Genomic DNA, 8,177 nt, shown 5'->3' with positions numbered 1-8,177 from the left:
GTCACTAGACTGGAGTGCCGTGGCGCAGTCTTGGCTCATTGCAACTTCTGACTCCTTTGTTCAAGCGATTCTCCTGCCTCAGCCTCCCAAGTAGCTGGGATTACAGGTAAGTACCACCACACCCAGCTAGTTTTTCTATTTTTAGTAGACACGTGGTTTCACCATGTTGGCCAGGATGTTTTCGATCTCCTGACCTTGTGATCTGCCCAACTCGGCCTCCCAAAGTGTTGGGATTACAGGTGTAAGCCACCACGCCCGGCCGAGCTATAAATTAAAAGAGCAGAACTGGCAGTGTTTGATAACCCACCCTCTGGTTATTTTTAGTTGCTCTATCAGAAAGCAGTGTCATCTTTAGCTGGATCTCCAGCTCAATTATAGCCAGATACTTAGTGAGTTGTAGCTCTGGAAGGACAGAAGGAGGAGATGGGGAGGGAAGGAAAGTAGGGCATGGGAAGGGGAAGAGAGGAGGGAAAGAAGGGAAGTGATGGGAGGGGGAAAGGAGAGTGAATTAGGTCCTTCTCCTAATTGAGCAGAATTCAGTCTAGCCTGGAAATGTGACCAAGGCCTCTCATCTGCTTTTCTTCTTGGTTTCCAATTTTACCTTTTCTAAGTCCCTTCCTACTCATCTCCTTTCTTAGTGCTTCCAATCTGGAAACATATTTGTTATTTGCTTTGTAGCTAGAATTGAAGAAACCTAAAAGGTCCACTCGCTCGCATAATTCTTAATATGGTTCCTCTCTAATGAAGGGACACATGACTTCATCTTACAAAATTGAGGATTTGAACACAGGGAAGCCTCAATTATGTGTGCTAACACTTGTCCATCAACCACACCAACCAGTGTACTTTAGCAGCTGGTAAGAGAAATTCTTTAAAATAGCCACATCATGAGTCCACTGGTGACTTCTGTGAAAGCAATGGCACTAAAGGGAATGGAAAGGAAGTCACTACCAGAACTTGCTGAGCAGCTGACCCTGACAACCTGAAAAACATCAGTAATCCTCATCAAAGCCATTTTCTTCCCACGTTTGCTTTCCACAATGAAGAATGATTTCCTCCTCAGACTCACTGCCCACACTCTACAGTGATACTCACTTGGGAACATGTGTCTACATTACTGAATTGTTACAAGGATTAAATGAGATCACATATATAAATCATGCTTTAGTAGGCACTCCATAATAATAGCTATCATTATTATCATCAGCATTTATTCATTCAACCAGGTGGGTACTCAATAAATATTGATTGATTGATTGATTGATTGAGTGAATGAATTTCCCTGAAGCAGATTATCCTATAAAAGGATTCAGACAACCTCAGCAGTTTTCAAACTAGTCTAAAAGTATTCATCTTGAATATTTGTTTAGGAATTTTCCATTTACAAAGTCCTTTCATAGTTTTTTCTTCCATTTAAATTGCAAACTGCTGCAACATCCAGCACACTCAACTCCCTTTACCCTGCCCTATTTTTTTTCATAGCAATTGTCATCTTCTCATATACTACACTTGTAACTTTATTATGGTTAACCATTTACTGCTTTCCTCTCACACTCCCACACCCCTGCCCCAGGCCAAATGGAATGAAAGCTCCACAAGAGCAAGGTTCTTTGTTTTATTCTCTGGTGTATTCCAAGTGTCTAGAAGAGTTGGTACTCAATAAACACTTGTGGAATGAATGAATGAATGAATGAATGCTCTACAGCCCATTGGTTAGAGGGAGCAAAAAGTTAGACTCAAAGTTTGCAGGATTTGGAGAAACACGTTAGAGCTGAACTGATTGTAGGACATACAAAATGAAAAACTAAAATAAGGCCTGGGGTAGAAAGTGAAAGTGAAAGGGAAATCCTCCCCCTTCTGGCCTTAGGCTAAAGGGACTGAAATACCTCTAGGAACTTCTCTGGAATGCAGCTTCATTTAAACTTTTTGGTCTTCATAAAAAACAGTTCTTCACTTACAGATGGTATTTTATTTTATTTAAAAAAATTTTTTTTAATTAATTTTATTTTATTTATTTATTTTTTTGTGTGAGATGGAGTCTTGCTGTGGGCCCAGACTGGAGTACAGTGGCGTGATCTTGGCTCACTTTAACCTCTGCGGCTCAGGTTCAAGCAATTCTCCTACCTCAGCCTCCCAACCAGCTGGGATTACAGGTGCCCACCGCTCCCAGCTAATTTTTGTAGTTTTAGTAGAGATGGGGTTTCACCATCTTGGCCAGGCTGGTCTTGAACTCCTGACCTCATGATCCACCAGCCTTGGCTTCCCAAAGGGCTGGGATTATAGGCATGACCCATTGCGCCCAGCCACAGATGGTATTTTATAATTTAAAAAAGCTTTTATCTATTATATTACTTTAGTAACAGAACCATCTGAGAAGGCAATGGTCATGTCCCTTTAACAGGTAAGCCCATGGAGGCCAATAGAGAAGAAGTGAATAACCCTGGTGACACAGCTGGCATACCACAGAACCAGTACTCAAACTCAAGGCTTTGGCTTTCTGGTGCGGTACTCCACAACTTCTCCACGTTGCCTCTCTTAGGCATAACAATTACTAACGCATTTTCTTTTTTGTCTTGATATCTCAGAAATATTGAAAAATGGCCAAATTTCTTCATTACAGTGAACAACTGATTATGAACATTGCTATAATAATCATTATTCTGATAAAAAATTGTTGACACACTGTATGTAAATTCTACCAGGTGGTAGAGGAGGCTTCGCTGGCACCTCGTTGCACAGGCAAAGCCAAAGTCCTCAGCTTGGCCTTCAATATCCTCCACAATTTAGCCCCAAAGCCCACCTTACATCACAGCACCATCTACCTCTTAGCCACACTGATTGCCTTGCCATTTCCCAAACATGCTTTGCCATGGGCCGTTGTGCTAGATGCTTCTTCATTGGGGATCCTTGCCATCCGTGATTGTTCAAGGCATAACCTACAACTCAGAGCCCATCTTCTCCAAAACTCCTTTCTAAATCATTCCAGAGAAAATGAATCCCTCCTGCCCCTCTACTCCTGCAGCACAGAACACCTTTGCAAACATCATGAGGAGAGGCTGGCTTTTGTTGCAGTTACCAACATGTCTCCTCTAATAGACTGAGCTCCTGGAGAGCAGCATCTGTCTCTCCCGCACTGGCCAGGTCAAAGTAATTGATAAAAAAGAAGCACTTAACAAGACTAATATCAGCCCAACATCTTGACTTAACACAACTGTAAATGGCTGAGCAATCAATTATTCCCTTTTTACCATAATGAAAGTTTCTTGATGTCAGATAGTGTGTCTAATTTCTACCTGGACCTTCGTTATGCCCTCCTTTATCAAATGCTTTGTGGGCCTCAAAATTAAGGGATAACTTACCAAAAGGAAGACAAAGGGACCACAAAGGCCTGTTAAAATGGAGTCTCCTTCGTAATGTACAGAGTTATTCCTTGGGGCCACCCACAATAACTGCTTCTTTTCAGAGAATACCACAATATATTTCAAAAATGAAACAAAAATGCCAAAATCAGATGAAAATTATGTCAGATAAGATATATTAAATCTGTAATGAAATAGTCTGGAGGAGAACCCAGGTTATCTGGCCTGAGGGTCACTGAGACAAAGGGGAGGAAAAAAAGGATCATAATAAATGAATAAAAGAATAAATTAACAAAAGAGGAAGATCATCTGTATTTTACAGTTAAAGAAACTGACAACCAGGAACAGAACGTGATTTCTCCAAGATCATGGCTGGGCTAGTAGGAAACAATCAATTTAACATCCAGAACGATGAGCATCTATTGAGTACCAACCATATACCAGGCATTTTCGCATCCATTCTCTTATCTAACAGTCACATACCACCCTGAGAGATACGCCCAACAGCCAGAATGAGCATCCCATTCCAGAAATCTGACCATGTCACTCCCCTGCTAAAAACCATTCAAAGAGATTCAGTGACTTTGGGAATGGTTTGAGGAAGCATCTTTTCTGGAGAGGTATCAATTAAGCCAGTAAAAATTTGTAAATAACATCATTCAGAGACTCTGGAGATTGATCAAAAGACAATAAATTGAAAAGCATTTATTCAACAAAATATATAGAAACTAGGTCACATGAACATGATTCTCTACAGTGGAGGCTGAAACACTCAAGGTAAGGGCTGCACACTCAATCCCCCAACACCTGCACTTTACAGATATGAAAACTGAGAGTCATATAATTTAAGTGATACATATATCACATATATATATGTATCACATATATATCACATATATATATATGTATCACATATATATCACATATATATATCACTTAAATTATATATATGTATTTTGAGACACAGTCTCGCTCTGTCACCCAGGCTGGAGTGCAGTGGCACGATCTCGGCTTACTGCAACCTCTGCATCCTGGGTTCGAGCAATTCTTCTGCCTCAGCCTCCTGAGTAGCTGGGATTACAGGCAGCTAATTTTTGTATTTTTAGTAGAGACAGTGTTTCACCATGTTAGCCAGGCTGGTCCAGAGCTCCTGATCTCGTGATCCACCCTCCTCGGCTTCACAAAGTGCTGGGATTACAGGCGTGAGCAACTGCGCCCGGCCTAAGTAATATTTTAAGTGGAACTTTGAACCCAATTTTAACAGGGGTTGCTCCTGACACTCAGCTCTAATGTGAACTCACAGGAGAGAAATTCTTCAGAGTTGGAGTTTTACTGTGGGAAGACTTTCTAGAGCTCAACTCCAAATGTGGCATCCCTTTCCTTATTAGCACACAATGAATGCCTCTCCTCTGGAGTTCCAAAGACTACCCCTACATCCTTAGGGCTGGAAATGTAAGGACAAACCCAGGATGGCACTAGAAGGTTTAAGAGGCTCTAATGCACACAAGAATCCACGATTCTGCTCATTCTGAAACCCAAACCATCCCTGAATTCCTCCCGCTCCTGAAATTCCTAGAAAGCTCACCTAGGATGCAGAGCAGGTAGCTAGAGATGGTTGACTGCTCCAGGTCACTTTTTGATCCCTCTACTCCTCCAATCCCAGGGGCTTTCCACTTTGCCCCATCCCACCACAGACTCCGGCATCTTCTCTTGTGGATACAGAATTAGAATTTAGTTTACTTTGCTTGGTTCTGCTTCTACAATAATTTTCTGCCAGAAGCGCTGAAACTGAAGACTAAACAATGCAACTAGGAGAATGGCCATTTCTGAAGAAAATCAAGGGCCACTTAAGCTTTGTTTATTTTTATTTTTAATTCTGGGGGTACATAGTATGTATATATATTTATGAGGTACACGAGATGTTTTGATGCAGGCATGCAATGTGAAATAAACATATCATGAAAAATGGTGTATCTAGTCCCTGAAGCATTTATCCATTGAGTTGCTAACAATCCAATTACACTCTTTATTTTAAAATGCACAGTTATTATTGACTATAGTCACCTGTTGTGCTATGAAATCATAAGTTTTATTCATTCTTTCTAGCTATTTTTTGTACCTATCACTTCGGCTTTCAGTGCTATTAAAAATAGCATCAAATGGGAACATTTGCAACCTTCAAAACCTTACAGGGAAAGGGGCCCTTACAAAGCATGTAGCCCAATTGCCTCACTCCACAGGCGGGAAAGTGAGATCCAGAGAGAGGAAGGGGCTCTGTCTAAAAATCACACAGTATGAAAATCAGGTCCCTAGGGCAGTGTAGTGGAAAGAACCATTTTTTAGAGAAGATCAAATCTCAAAGTTTTGTCACTGAATGTATAACCTTAGCCAGTTTGCTAGGATTAAACAAACAAAGTTATACCTGTAAAGGTCATGACAGTGTTACCTTGTAGTAAGTTTCAATAAATGGTCACTATAATATAATTTCCTGGAACCTTTAGCAAGCACGTTTCCATCATAAATCAAGAGATGAACACTGGAGAGTGAAAAGTCAAGGCCAGTGAATTGGACGCTTGGATCAGAGGGATGCTTTGCTATGACCTTCCATGTGAAGCTCACCTGGCAGGGATAAGAAACAAAATACCAGATTCATTTGACTGCCAAGAATGAAAGGACATAAGTATTGTAATATTGGGGTACAGGGGTTCAAGGTGCCCTCAGCTCCCCTGAGAGGACGTTTCTCTAGGTTCTTGGTCTCCTGCCCTCTCAAGAATGAGAGAGGGGACCAGGGAGCAGTGCGCAGTAAATGCCGGACTCACAAGTGTTAGCAGAAAGAGACTTATTTAAAGATAGAGAGAATCTGGAGAAGGAGAGAGAAAGAAACAGCTGACTCTCACACTGAGTGTGAGAATCCAGAAGGATGGAATCCAGGAGAGGAAAGGAAAGCAGCTTCCACACTGAGTAGTAGGGAATAGAGAGACGGAGTTTAGGTGGGGAAGACAGGCTTCCATGAGAGTGGGAAGAGGACTCCAGAGGGAAAAATCCAGGACAGAGAAAGACGGCTTGCACGAAGGGAGTGTTCGTTGAAGGGGACCCAAACATGAAGTCCCAAAGCGGTGTGGAAGAAGGGGACTTTTAAACTGGGAGGAACCCCCACCTTCTCTAAGACCCCGGGCCAATGAAAGGAGTTCCTCAGAACTTCCGCTGGAGTGATTGACTTAGTTTCTTCCAGCGCCCGGGAAATTCAAACATAAACCGTTAAATCTTCCGGATGGAGAGAGATGGGAGGGGTGCATGGCGCTGGGAAGTTCTTGCGCTTAAAACTACGCCCCCTGGTGGACCCTGGAAGGAGAACACCTTCCCTCTATCACCGCAACAGATTAGTGTACACTGCCTGGGAAGTTCACATTAGCTTATTGCTTTACCTATTTAACCCTGAATCAGACTCAGTGTCAATTTTAATGTTTCTAATCAGTGTGCCTTGGGACCTAGGGATGTCTCTCTCCAGCCCACTTCTGGGGGAACAATCTAGAAATGGAGGGACACTCCTTGTGCTTCCTCTGCCATTTGTCACTGCTCATTAAGACATCTGCCTTTACTTAAATATAGAAGAAATATGACATGCTTCTTAATAGGGCATTAATTACTGATTACACTGCAGAATATGCAACTTAATAATAAATGCAGTCATTGGCAAAGTGCAAACTATAATTTCGTGGAACAACAACTGGACAGAGTCAAGAAGGCCTGATTTTGCCAGTAACAAGCTTCACCCTTTTAGATAGTCACTTAATTCTTTTGAACCTATTTCCTTATCTGTTAAAATATAAATAAGTTTGCCCTATCTGTGGTACATAGCTCACAAGGTTGCTGTGATGATGATAACCTAACATTTACTGAGTCCTATGACTAGGTATCAGGCACTGATTTAGTACTTTATTTACATAATCTCATTTATTTATTTTTGTTTTCTTTTGAGATGAGGTTTCTCTCTGTCACCCAAGTTGGAGTGCAGTGGTGCAATTACAGCTCACAGTAGCCTCTACTTCTCCAGCTCAGTGACCCTCTCATCTCAACCTCCCAGGTAGTTGGGACTACTGGCATACGTCACCATACCAGGCTAATGTGGTTTGTTGTTGTTGTTGTTATTTTGTTTTTTGTAGAGATGATCTCATTATGTTGCCCAGGCTGGTCTTGAAGTCCTGGACTCAAACGAGTCTTCCACCTTGGCCTCCAAAAGTGCCAGGATTACAGATGTGAGCCATCGTGGCTGGCCATAATCTCATCTATTTCCCACAATCACCTTAAGGGGTAAGTATCATCAATTCCTGTCCCTATAGATGGGGCTGAAGCTCAGAGAAGTTAGGTAACTTCTATTGAGGAACAGGGGCAGGATTCAAACCCAGGTCTGGGCCCTTATCCATTTCTCTGTGAGTCATTTTTATCCATCAGAGCTTCACCTAGTCTTTCAGCAAGAATTTTAACTAGGAGTCAATCAAAGTTTCAGGCTAGATCACTTGTTTCAAATGCAATAGCACAGACTAACCACAGGATTCTTTTTAATCGGAACTAAAGTGACTTTATTTATTTAAAATAATTTTTGTAATTCTCTTTTATTTCTTATTTTTGGAGCATGGTCTTGCTCTGTCATCTAGGCTGGAGTGCCGTGGCAAGATGACAGCTTGCTGTAACCTCTGCCTCCCATGTTCAAGTGATCCTGTCACCTCAGCCTCCCAAGTAACTGGGACTAACGGCTCGTGCTACCATGTGTGGCTAATTTTTGCTTTTTTGTAGAGATGGGTTTTTGCCATGTCACCC

This window comes from Cebus imitator, unplaced genomic scaffold, assembly GCF_001604975.1.
Source record: "Cebus imitator isolate Cc_AM_T3 unplaced genomic scaffold, Cebus_imitator-1.0 Scaffold262, whole genome shotgun sequence".
Classification (NCBI taxonomy): domain Eukaryota; kingdom Metazoa; phylum Chordata; class Mammalia; order Primates; family Cebidae; genus Cebus; species Cebus imitator.
This window is presented reverse-complemented; position numbering follows the sequence as displayed.